Genomic DNA, 13,536 nt, shown 5'->3' on the forward strand with positions numbered 1-13,536 from the left:
GACATTGTTGGAGCTCGATTTGGTGTTGCAGTCATGGGTCAATCGTGTGATCAGGAGTGAGCTAAGTACACAGTGTGATGGTGCTTAAAGTTATGCTATCAAACTACCCTGACTGATATTTCTGTTAGGAAGTCCAGAATCCAGTTAGAGAGAGGGGTGTAGCTTCCCCACCAGCCTCTGGGAATGACCGTACTATGAAATGAAGTGTTTCAATTTTACACACTCTTAGTTACTGTAGCATAAAATTGTTTTTGGTCACATTAACAACTGTAACTTGTCTGTTTGTTATATTTCACATTGAAATGCAGTGAGCAACCCTCATTATCAAAATTGCTCTCTAAGGTTAGTTCTGGCTTTCTCACTCATTCTTCTAGTTATCTCATTGAAAGGATCCTTGGAGCAGAAGGTGTGGAGGAAGCATCCACAGGTATCCTCGCCATTGTTGAGCATTACCCTTAGTAATTCCCGTTTCTTTTCTCAGCGAGTTCTTTTGCATGTTATTTACTTCTCATAAAAAGCTTATTCGCACAATGTTGAGAACAGCTTCCCCCTTGGTTGTAGGATTCTTCTCAGCTCCCGAGCCTTCCCTTTTGATCAGCCTTTTCCCACATCCGCACCCACTCTGATTCCTCCACCCCCTCTGCTGCACTTATCTGTTGGGGGCACCATAAGGAAGTTTGCAAATGTTATTTAGCTCCAAGTGTGAGGTCTGGAAAGTCAAATCAAGGCAGGGATTGCACAGTAAATGGTACAGAGGGGAGAGTATTGTAGAAAAGAGAGACCGAAGAGAACAGGAGTCAATGGGGGTGGACAGGGAGGTGAAGAATGTACTTGGCATGCTTGCCTTCATTGGGCAGTGCATTGAGCTCAAAACTCAGCCCATCATAATGCAGCCATACCATTCATTGGTGAGCAACACTTGGAGAACTGCCACACAGCTAGAGGAAGGATAACAATAAACTGGAAAGGGTGCAGAAGAGATTCACCAGGATGCTACTGGGTCTTGAGGGCTTGAGATATGGAGAAAGATTGGCTGGAGCGTAGAAGGCTGAGAGTAACCTTATAGAGGTATAGAAAATGATGAGGGGAATGGGTAAAGTGAATGCTGACAGTTTTTTCCCCCAGTGTGAATGGTTCTAGAACTAGAGGTCATTGGGTTACTCTGAGGACGGAGAGATTTAAGAGGGATCGAAGGAGCATCTTTTTCACCCAAAGGTTCCCTATCAGGTGCAATTACACCATTCAAATAGGAAGGGGTTAGAAGTGTGAACAAAATGCAGGTAAATGTCAACTTGTTGAGCATGGACCAATAGGCCTGGGGACCTGTTCCACTCTGAATGGCTCCTCGTCCAGTGAGATTAAAAACTATCTGAGTGGTTGGAAGAGAGGAGGAAATCTTTAGACAGCAGGAAGAGATAGATAATGCTTGACTGAATTTAATACAGAAAAGAGTCAGAAAATAAATTTTGCCCTCAACTGATGTCTCTTTTTTCTATCTTGTGGTCCATGCAGAGATTTTAGAAAGAGATTAGCCAAAATATTAAATACAGAAGTATACAGTCCTCGTATAGAATTGTAGATATAGTCATTGTGGCAATATTCTTCCTCCAACCTAAGCACCTTTAGAGTACAAAACAGTATCCCACTAACTCATTCTAAGTTATGTTAAGAGATCAACGCCTATCAAAGTTTAGGTTAAGATCTGTGTCAGAAACACAAATTCTCACAAATGAGTCTCTTTAAGATCGGTGACACGACAAGCTTTATTCACAAGTCTGCAGAGTTGGACTCAACCGGCTTCTTGCCAAGTCAAGCCCCGATACATACAGTGCATTGTTTTTTATACAATCTGCTTGTCCTTCGGCATCTCCACTACACTGCTTTAATTGGTTAGTTTTTGCAGAATCATCCTGATTACTGTTAGTCACGCACACCACGATCGTTCATGACCTCTGCTCACACCAAATCCTGTTTTTCACTCTTTATCAATCTTTGGCTCCTGCATGTCTCTCTGTAGTTAAATCTGTTGCAAGTCTGTTGTAACATTTTCCAGCTAAACTCCAATGGTTAGCCCCCTTTTATGACTAATCATCACATTTTAACTTAAACCCTTTTTAACCCAAATTCTCTATCTATAACAATCTGCATATATTTTTTTAAATTTGCTCAATTCTTTTGAAGACACCTGTCATATCCTGGCATGTTGTTCGATTGAACCTTTGCCCATCGGAAATCTATTTATCCCCAGTATGGATTGATATTCTGTGGTTAATTGTAGGGGCATTGGTCTTGTTGTCCAAAATATAAAAACAAAATAGTTTAAACAGAGACCGTCAGCTGTGTTCCAGAACTAAAGGAAGCTGTCTCTGTCTGCCACAGCTGTCAGCACCTGGAAAGTGGAAATGACAGTAGGGTTGATATTCCACTTAGTGTACAGGGAACATTTACACCAGGAGCAAAACCAACACGCCATAGTTCACTGGCAGACAGGTAGCCCCAAGTAATTCTTGTATTTGTCGTTGTTACTGGAGCTAAATCTAGAAAACAAAAGTTTTTGTTGTAATCAAGTTTCATTTCTCGGAAAAAGCAAAGGCTCAATTGGGGAGCATAGTTAGTGCAGAGGTTGGAACAATGCTGTCGCAGCTCCAGCAGCCCGGGTTCGAGTCAGGCACTGTGTGTAAGGACCTTGAATGTTTCCCCTCTATCTGGCTTCCTCCCACATTCAAAATAAACATATGGTTGTAGGATAATTGGTGTATTGGGGTGCCACATCCTCGTGGACCGGGAGGGCCTGTTACTGTGCTGTAAGTCTACATTTAAACTCCCTCAAAGTACCTTCCCATTCCCTCAAATTATCTGACATCAAGCCTGAAATGAGAGTAACAACAGTTGGGTTCTTACCTTTGTGTTTTGAGGGTTGAGTTTATTGTTGTTGTCAAGTTTTCATTTCACAGCCACTTTTCATGTTTGACAAACTGGTGATAAGTTTTAAAGTAAAGGTCACTAATTTTCTCCTCCAAGCATTTTTTCTTAGAGTCTTTTCCATCTGTGAAAAAAAATGGAATGTATGTGACATGCAAGACTTTCAAAACATTTTATACAATTAGAGAGGCTGTAGCTTAAACTGAAGATGATGTAAAACCGATGAATTATACAAATGTTAATAATCCTAGGGACATGAAGTTACAAGGTGGAACCTTTAAGATTGTTCCCATCTGTTGTACTCAATCAGAGACCGACAAGCTCCAGGAACATGAAGGCTTAATTGTAACCAGGGACAAGAATAAGGCACACTTTGCCAAGGCTGGACAAAAATGTAATCTTTCTTCATGTACTCAGTGAATGCTTCGTTAGTATGAACAGCATATATCACTCATCCTTAATTAAGTTCAAATGTATTTGTCACAAAATTCCCAGTACAGTGAGGAGCTTTCTTCTGTGAAGAGATTAACAGGCTATTCGTAGCATTCATACAGCTGTATAAAGAGCACAACTTAGAGTATTGGGTTGCAATGAAAATCAGTCAGCACCAAACAAGGGCAGCATTTTAGTACTGTCATGGGGTTCATTCATGAGCCTGATGACTGCAGGCAGAAATTGTCTTTAAGTTTGTTGGTGTGAACTTTCACACAGAAGGGGAGGAGGAAGGCGAGTGTGACTGGGCTGTGACGGGTTCTTCAGTACCTAGGTACCAAGAGATGTAAATGGAATCCATGGAGGGGTGAGGAGTTTGCGTTGTCTAGGCTGTCCTGTCCCCATCCATGTGCAATGAGTGCCTTTTACATGTTGGCCTGTCCTCCTCCTCCCCCCCCTTCCCCACCCCAGCTTCTTTATTCAGGTGCCTTCCCGCTTTCTGCTCACATCCTGACTGAGTGTTATATATCTTTATCTCCTATTGACGCTGTTCCTCAAGCATTTTTGTGCTTTAATTACAATCACAGCATCTGCAGACTTTTGTGTTTCACTCAAATTACTACCCTCTCTTGTTTCTTCCGATCCTGAGCAGAACAACTTCATGCCATGCCTGTGATGCATTCAATGCTGCACCTGTAGAAGCTGTTGAGAGGCAAGGGGAACATGCCAAACTTCCTTAGTTCTATCAGTAGAGGTGTTAGTGCATCTTCTTGACTGTCACATAAATAGTTCAAGGTCAGGCCATTGGAGATATTTATTCCAAAGAATTTGAAGCTATCTACATTTTACCCTTCTGCACCATCGATGAAAACAGGGGTGTGGACTCTACTCCACTCCTGAAGTCTTGGGTGTGCAGGGAACATTGAATCAGAGAAAGTTCAAATTTACTGTGTGCACACCGAACCACCCCGAGATTATTCCTCCTGCGAGCCAGGCAGAATTTCTACTTATTGGTCTAATAGAAAGAATCGTATACAAAAGAGAGAAATGTAAACAAAGAATCAAATGTAAACAAACTGATATGCAAATACAGAAAGATATGAATATTGTATCAAGGTCGCTACAGCCACAGCCAGGTTACAGCTCTTGGTTATAGCCCTAAGGCTGTAGCTTCAATCCGCAGAAGAAGAAAGACACACCCACCAGTAGAGTGGATTCAACACTGAGTTTATTCAGTGGCAGCTCTGACTTTTATAATCAGCTCATCCGTGTCACCACCAGGGTGTGGCTTGAGTGGGCTGGCTGCGATTGGTTACCTCGGATGCCCGGACCCCGACTAGGCCCCCTGTGATCCACTGGTGGTGACTGGCTCGTTTCACCGCTCTTCCGGTAACCTATGGAAACGGACGTTTCAGCCTGCACGATGCTTTGCCAGTCACCACATTTGACGATCATTTCCTGTGTCGGCCCGAGGCTCGGGCTGCAGGCTGCTACAATATTCAGTAAAGAGTCCTTAAATGAGCCTCTTGTTGCATGTATTTAAGAGAATGATGGTGGAGGGGTAGCAACTGTTCCTGAACCTGGTGGTGTGAGTCTTGTGTTTCTTCAATAAATTTGAATAAAATGTAAATGCATGTGGTATGGCTCTTGAAACACTGATACCTCTTTCCTGATGACAGCAGTGAGAACAGAGCATGTGCTGGATGGTGTGGATCGTTGTTGATCGCTGCTGCTCTCTGATGACAGCGTTCCCCATAGATTTTCTCAATGGTGGGGAGGATTTTGCCTGTGATGTCCTGGGCTGTGCCCACTACCTTTTACAAGGATTTCTGCTCAGAGGTAATGTTGTTCCCATACTAGGGTGTGATACAGTCAGTCAGCACATTTTCCATGAAACATCTGTAGAAATTCACCAGGGTTTCTGATGTCATGTGAAACCACTGGAAACTCCTGAGGAAGTCGAGGCACTGACGTGCTTTCTTCACAATGACATTAGTGTGTTGGGTTCAGGAAAGATCCTCCGATACAGTGACTCCTAGAAATTTAAATGTGGTCACCCTCTCTACCTCTGATCCCCCAGTGATCACTGGATCATACACCACTGATCCCCCAGTGATTACTGGATCGTACACCACTGGTTTCCCCTTTGTTTGAATATTTTATTTTGGATTTTCAAAGACTCGTAAGTTCAACAAACAATACATTACATTACAATACATTACATTCTTTTCTCACACAATATGATTTATAGAGTCCATTCTCCCCTCCTTTGCTCCCTCCCCTCCCCATCCCTTAAATTATATAGATATAAAATATATAAGAATACAGAAATTCAAAAAACACATAAATCCTGGTGAGAACCCCATGTGTTAAATAAAAATGGGTGGGAGCAAAAACACATGGTCTGCACCACATCCCCCAATTCACATTCTTAGTCATTTACTTTCTTGGATGGGTTGTTTCTTTTCTCTTATTCACTCATTCAGGGACAGGGGTGTAAACTATATCTATGCCCTGATGTGCCTCAGATATGGTTACCACACTTCAACGAATGTGTCATAGGAAAATAGGAACATAGGAAGTAGGAACAGGAGTAGGCCAAAAATGGCCCATCGAGCCTGCTCCACCATTCAATACGATCATGGCTGATCTAATTTATGACCTACCTCCACCTACCTGCCTTCTCCCCATATCCCCTAATTCCTCTATCATGTAAAAATTTATCTAACCGAATTTTGAATATGTTCAATGAGGCAGCCTCAACCACTTCCCTGGTTAGAGAATTCCAAACATTCACTATTCTCTGGGAAAAACTATTGTTCCTCATCTCTGTCCTAAATCTACTCCCCCGAATCTTGAGACTGTCCCCTCTCATTTTAGTTTCCCCGGCCAGCTCAAAAAACCTTTCTATATCTATTCAATCCATACCCTTCATAATCCTATATGTTTCTATAAGATCTCCTGAACTCGAGCGAATACAATCCTAGATGATTTAATCTTTCATCATAAGTCAACCCCTTCATCCCAGGGATCAACCTAGTAAACCTCCTCTGGACCGTCTCCAAAGCCAGTATATCCTTCCTCAAATATGGAGACTAGAACTGGACACAGTACTCCAGGTGCGGTCTCACCAGCACCTTATACAGTTGCAACATTACCTCCCTACTCCTGAATTCAATTCCTTCTGTGTCCTATCTCTTCTGTAAATTGTCAGTGATTTTCTCCGGGGGAATCCAATCCTGTATTTCCGTTTCCCACCATGTGGTATTTAGCTGGGAGTCAGACTTCACGTAACTGCTATACACTTCCTGTCTACAGCCAAGACAACCTTCACAAACTGAATTTGGTACTTGGACAGTTTAAAATTCACGTCCTTAATGTCTCCCAGAAGGTACAACTCCAGATCCTGTCGAAAATCCACCTTTGTCATTTTTTTCAGTGTTCCCCAGGTCCTCCCAGAAGGATCTCACCCTTGTACACAGCCAGGTGGAGTGGACAAAGATTCCAATCTCCACACCAACCTACAGCACATTTCCAAAATCTCTGGCTTTGACTTGCGTAATTTTATCGCTGTGAGGTATAACTGATGCAGGAAATTATATTGCATGTGTCTGCAATTAACAATCCCCATCAGGCTATTCAGACATGAACCTTCCCACCATCGTTTATTAATTGTTATGCCCAAGTCTGACTCCCATCTTTCCCTTGACCGATATAAGCCCGGTTTTGGACCCTCACTCTGGATTATGGAATACATCCTAGAGATAAATTTACACACAATCCCCTTTCGAATTCGAGTCTCCATGTCACTACAGTCGGGCTGAGTCATTGTTGGTCCCAGTTTGTCCCTTCGGAAAGATCTTGATTGAAGAAATCAGAAGAATGTTCTATTCGATAACTTGTATTTAGTCCTCAGCTGCTCGAATGACATGAGCTGCCCTTGACAGTAACAATCCTCAATCCACCCGATCCTCTTCCAGCACCAAGTGTCCAGGATCTTATTGCCCAGGGTCATGGGTATTAAACTGTTCTGAGTCAAGGTGCTTTAGGAGATAACCCCACCTTCAATCCAATACATTCAATCCAGTACATTGATTTACACGGGTTTCCCTTCTGAAAGTCTAGAATCAGCTCCTTGGTTTTGGTGACATTGAGTGAGAAACTGTTCTTACCCAAGACATGGGTGTAGAGTAGAGCAGGGGCCAAAGAATGCATCTTTGCTGCCCAGGTGTTCCATGGTTTTGTGTAGAGCTAGAGTGATGGCAACTGCCATAGACCTGTTGCTGTGGTAGGTGAATTGGAACAGATTCATGTCACCACTCAGGCAGGAGCTGATATGCTTCAACATCAGCCTCTCAAACACTTCATCACTGCAGATGGTGAATGGCACTGGTCAGTAGTCATTGAGGTAGGTTACCACACTCTCTGTGCACAGGAAAAATTGAGGCCTATTTGAATGATACTACATCCTACCGGAGTGAGATGTTGAAGATATCCGTGAATACATTGGTAAGTTGGTCAGCACATGTTTTTAGTACTCAGCCAGGTACATCTAGACCAGATACTTTCCTCAGATTCACTCTCCTGAAGGCAACTCGGATACTGACAGTCGACAATCATCAGGGGACATGGGGTTGCACAGTAGTTCTTCCTTGTTTGGGTGGTCAAATTGGGTGTAGAAGACATTGAACTCATCTGGGAGTGAAGCTTCATTGTCTCTTACTGCACAGGGTTTGGTTTTGGAGTAGGCCCTGCCACAGCTATTGGGTATTTTTGTTTTTTCATTTTTGTCCAGAATCTCTAGTTCACCTGGGAAATGCTTTTCATAGGTTGTACCTGCTCCTTGTGTAGTGTTCTGGAGCTCGGGACTTAAATGCCAGTGATCTGGCCCTCAGCAAGTTCTGGATTTCATTGTCATCCAAGGCTTCTGGTTGGGGAAAGCCCTGAACAACTTGTCACAGTCCTGGAGTAATCATTCAGATCCTCGGCTGCGTTCTTGACCTGAGGTAGTTCTGTAACCATTCTTTAGTTTTCTGCGACCACCTTCTGGCTGTCCTGATCTCTGGAGCCTCTTGTTTTTGGCACTGTCTGTATTCAGGCAGAAGGAACACCAGCAGGTGACTTGACTTGCCAAAATATGGGCTCTGGAAAGAATGATAGGCCATCCTTATCTCACTGAGCAGTGATCAAGTGTTTGACAAGGGAAGGGCTGAGTCCTAGATCCTGAAATTTGGGAGTGAGTTTGCTGGGGACTCTGGTAGCGTATGAACAGCCATTTAGCATATTATATATTTTGAAGATACTGCATTTTCGGGATTCCAGGTAGCTTTCCAGAACAGTTTGTAGGTGTCCAGAGCCTGGATTTCACTGTGGTCCCCAGGTTGATGCAATGTACCCAACATGCATTGATGACGCTGCCCCGAAGGATTTCTCTGACATTTAAGGATGGTTCACCTCATCTCGATGAATTGCTGTGTGATTTTCAGTGTTACAAGATCAAACCAGCAACCACAAGGCAAATCACAGAGGGGTAAAGATGAACAATTACCTTATTAACAAAAAATTCACCAAACTTTAATTCAAAATCCCCCCTTTTCTAACAATGCCCACTGGTTACTATGCAAACCTCTGTAACAGTGTAAAACTAATAAATTCCCCAGCCTAAATATAACATATGTAATTAAAGTCTAAGCTACACTTCCAACCAGCCCACATAAAAACTTAGACACAAAACAAACACGAAACACACAAGACTCACAAAACTTCGATCTCAACTGAAGCAAAGATCATAAACAAAATTCAGTTTGTTTGGTAAACTGAAGCCAAAAGATCTTTGAGAGAGAAAGAGAGAGAGCACAAAATTCAAAGTTGTCTTGTGTTGCTTGCAGAGGAACCACTGGCTTGGTCCAGATCCTTCTGGCTGCCTTCGGAATGTTCATCCTTTTTGAAATCTCAACATTCTAAACTGTCCTCCAGACCATGACTCATGCTCTGGGCCTCCTTTCATTCCACAGCACCACCCAGTGGTGGTTTATCATCCAAGTCCAGAAATTTTTAGATCATTTTTTGCACATGCCCAGTCCGTCTCCCACTTTCTCAGCCGTCTACCTTCACCTTGGCTCTCTTAGGCAAATGGTCACTTTTCAACACAAAACCACACAACACAGAACTCTGTAACAATAGCAGTTCCCAGTTTGTTTACCAGCTGTTTCTTTAGTAAACAAGGAGCCAGTAGAACAGAACAGAATAAAGCTCAGAAATTGATAAAAACAAACTCTGATCAAGTGTCTCTGACCTGAAACATTAACTTGGTTTCTCTTCCACAGATGCTGCCTGAAATGTTTCCAACATTTTGTTATCATTTCAGATTTCCTCAACCAGTCTACCCCTCCATCTATCTTTGTATCATCCACAAATTTGGCCACAAAGCTATCAATTATGGCATTTAAATCATTTAAAGACAGCGCTAGTGACTGCAGCTGACCCTTTATCCCCACTCTGTGACTGTGGCTAGTCAGCCAGTCTTCCACCATGCTACTTCCTTTCCCATAATACCACGGGCCCCCACCTTGTTCCCATAATACCATGGGTCCCCATCTTGTTCCCATAATACCACGGGGCTCCATCTTGTTCCCATAATACCACAGGTCCCCACCTTGTTCCCATAATTCCACGGGTCCCCATCTTGTTCCCATAATACCATGGGCCCCCACCTTATTCCTATAATAACACAGGCCTCCACCTAGTTCCCATAATACCATGGGCTGCCATTTTGTTCCCATAATACCTCAGGTCCCCATCTTGTTCCCATAATACCACAGGCCCCCACCTTGTTCCTATAGTAACACAGGTTCCCACCTTGTTCCCATAATACCTCAGGTCCCCATCTTGTTCCCATAATAGAACGGGCCCCCACCTTGTTCCTATAATAACACAGGCCTCCACCTAGTTCCGATAAATCCATGGGCCCCCATCTTGTTCCCATAATACTACGGGCCCCCACCTTGTTCCCATAGTACCACAGGTCCCCATCTTGTTCCCATAATACCATGGGCCCCCACCTTGTTCCCATAATACCATGGGCTCCCATCTTGTTTAGCGGCCTCATGTGAGAACTTTAAATTTAAATTTAACATTTTTAAATTTAGACATACAGCACAGTAACAGGCTCTTTTGGCCCATGAATCTGTGCTGCCCAATTACACCCAATTGACCTGCAACAACTCAGGACATTTTGAAAGGTAGGAGGAAACTGGAGCCCCCAGGGAAAACCCATGCAGACACGGGGAGAATGTGCAAGCTCCTTACAGAGAACCCTGGTCCCAATCCCTGGTGTTGAAACAATGTTGCACTAACTGTATCTTGTCAAAATCTTTCTGAAAATCCAGGTAAACAACATCCACTTTACACATTAGACATTTATTACTGAATGTGAATTTTTTCTGTACTTGCATAGTCAGTTTGTTTACATTCCTTTCTTTGTTTACATTTCTCTCTTGTATATGTATTTTCTTCTTGAATACAGTTTGTGGTACTGATAAGTAGAAATTCTGCTTGGCCCACAGGAAAAAAGAATCTCAGGGTTGTATGTGATGTCATGTATGCATTCCAACAATAAATCTGAACCAAGAACTTTGTCCTGCTTGTAACTTCCTCAAAGAATCCCAACAGAGTTGTCAGGCAAGATCTCCCCCGAAGGAAACTGTGCTGACTTTGGCCTATTTTACCTTGTGTGTTCAAGTTCCCTGAAACCTCATCCTTAATCATAGATTTCAGAACCTTACCAACCACTGAAGTTAGGCTCACTGGCCAATAATTTTTTTTGCCTCTCCCTTTCTTAAAGAGTGGTGTGAAATTTGCAGATTTCCAATCCCCTGGAACCACTCCTGACTGGAGAGAGACTCCTGACAGATCACTACTAATGAATTCCCAATCTCTTCAGCTCCCTCCTTCCTGCGATGCAGTCCGTCTGGTCCAGGTGACTTTTTCACCTTCAGTTCCTTCCCAAGCATCTTCTCCATTAGAATAATGACAACGCCCACTTCTGTTCCCTGCCTCTCTCACATTTCTGGAATGTCACTGGTGTCGGTCTTCATGGTGAAGAGTGACACAAGATACCAATTCAGTTCTTCCCCATTTCTTTGTCCCCCTTCACCATGTCTCTAGTGTAATTTCCAGTAGTCCCATGTCCATTCTTGCCCCTTTCACTTCTCATATGTTTGGCCCTTTTTTATGTTAATGACTCACTTACTCTCATACTTCATCTTTTTTCCCACTGTTGCCTTTTTTTGTGAGCTTCTTTTGGTTTTTAAAAGCTACCAATCATCCAGCTTCCCACTAATTTTTGCAATACAGTGTCTCCTCTCTTGATTTTATCCTGTTTTTGACTTCCCTTGTCACCCACAGTTGTTGGCCCATCCCTTTAGAATGCTGCTTCTTCAAGATGAAATGTTCCTGCATCTTTCCCAGAAACTCTAGCCATTGATACTGTCTTCTCTGCGAGGGTCCCTGTCCGATTATCTCTTGCCTGCTTCTCTGTTTGCCACAGTGGTTACCTTCACTCAACTGTATCACTGACACATCTGACTTCAATTTCTCCCTCTCAAAATGCAGAGTGAATTCCATCCAATTGTGATCACTACCTCCTAATGGTTTTTACCTTAAGCTCTCTAATCAAATCCAGTTCTTTGCACATCACCAAATCCAGAATTACCTTTCCCCTGTGGGCTCGAGCACAAACTGCTCTAAAAAGCTATCCCGTAAGGCATTCCACAAATTCCAATGTGATTTTCCCACTTTACCTGCACATTGAAATCCCCCATGACCACTGTAACAGTCCCCTTTTTACGTGCCTTCTGTTGCAATTTGCACCCTACACCCTGACTGCTATTTGGAGGCCTGTAAGTTACTTTCAATGGAGTATTTTTACCCTTGCAGTTTCCCAACTCTATCCACAAGTATTCTCCATCCTCCGATCCCATGACCCTTCCAGCTAAGGATTTGATTTCAGATTTCATCCACAGACCACCCCAACCCCTCTGCCCACCTGCCTGCCTTTCCAACAGCATGTGTATCCTTTGATGTTTAGCTTCCAGTGTGATCCTCCTTCAGCCTTGACTCTGTTATGCCCACAATGTCGTACCTCCCAATTTCTTTAAGCTCATCTTCCTTGTTTAGTACACCATGTGCCGTGATCACCACCCTTCTCACAATCTGAACTAGATTGAATGATCATGTATGATTTCTTCCACAAATTCTGGTAACTGTGCATCTTTTTTTCCCAGAGTTTCATACCCAATCAGTATTTGCCTGGGCTCCTCTGTGTGAATAGCCTCCTTGTGGTGGCTGATTTGTTTGTGGAAAGTGTATGAAGTTTGTACGTTCTCCCTGTGACCTTGTGGGTTTCCTTTTGGTGCTCAGCTTTCATTCCACATCTCCAAGAAAGGCAGGTTGGTAAGTTAATTAGCCACTGTAAATTGCTCCTGGTAAATATAATTTGAGGGGAATTAATGACAATAGAGAGAGATAATTTTTAAAACTTGGATTAAAGTGGGATTGGTGGAAATGGTGGCTGGTGGTCAATGCATTCTTGGTGGGTCAATAGGATACAGGTCCTTCAGGCCCTACTATAGTCAGAGAGCAAGCAAGGGTTAGTTCTGTGATTACTGGATAGAATTGGAACTTAAACGGGTCCAATCTAATTTTTACAGTTCCTGCTGAATACTACTCCCCCCTCGCCCTTCCCCAAGTTGAGCACTTTCATCCAAGAAGCAGTCTTATCCTCAACAATCCACAGACGAAGCACTTAAGAAATGTAAAGGTGACACAAATATGGTCACCGCCTCCAAACTTTTCTCCCACTGGAACGTTGATCACCTGGATGAGTGGCAAATGGAATCCAACACTAGTTCAGTGGAACCAAGTCTGGAAGGGCAGTTTGATTGGTGTATTTGGGAATATACCACTGTGAGTTGGGGACTCTTTCTGTGCCTGTCTTCATAAATTCAGAGATTCTACACCTGCCTCATCTCTTCATCTGCCAAAACTCTCAACCAGGCTGTCATTGCCTTTACACTTGACTTTCAAACATTTTTGCAAGGGTAAAAATTGGTAAATTATTCATTATGCATTTAAACTATGGAGTGATTCAACACGGACACAGGCTCCTCGACCCACTGGGTT

The 13,536-nt window shown here is 43.0% G+C and overlaps 1 protein-coding gene and 1 long non-coding RNA gene across 4 annotated transcripts in view; one reads left to right on the forward strand and one right to left on the reverse strand.

Annotated features, from left to right (window-relative positions):
* Window positions 1–9,919, reverse strand: part of LOC138738362 (kelch-like protein 13) — a 73,254-nt gene extending 63,335 nt beyond the window's left edge. The window contains exons 1-2 of one of the 3 annotated variants that reach the window (XM_069888408.1): window positions 9,650–9,919; window positions 2,902–3,046 (exon numbers count right to left, since the gene is read on the reverse strand). The gene's annotated coding sequence lies outside the window, so the exon portion shown is untranslated. Of the gene's footprint in view, window positions 1–2,901; window positions 3,047–3,197; window positions 3,761–9,112; window positions 9,283–9,649 lie in introns of those variants that run through there. The other 2 variants (XM_069888407.1, XM_069888409.1) reach the window with 2 other exon arrangements.
* A 53-nt stretch (window positions 9,920–9,972) lies between these two features.
* Window positions 9,973–13,391, forward strand: LOC138738364 (uncharacterized). Its single transcript, XR_011341510.1, has 3 exons — window positions 9,973–10,742; window positions 12,639–12,807; window positions 13,065–13,391. It is a non-coding gene; the product is annotated as an uncharacterized lncRNA (long non-coding RNA).
* Window positions 13,392–13,536: the final 145 nt, after the last annotated feature.

This window comes from Narcine bancroftii, chromosome 7 (genome assembly GCF_036971445.1).
Source record: "Narcine bancroftii isolate sNarBan1 chromosome 7, sNarBan1.hap1, whole genome shotgun sequence".
NCBI lineage: Eukaryota > Metazoa > Chordata > Chondrichthyes > Torpediniformes > Narcinidae > Narcine > Narcine bancroftii.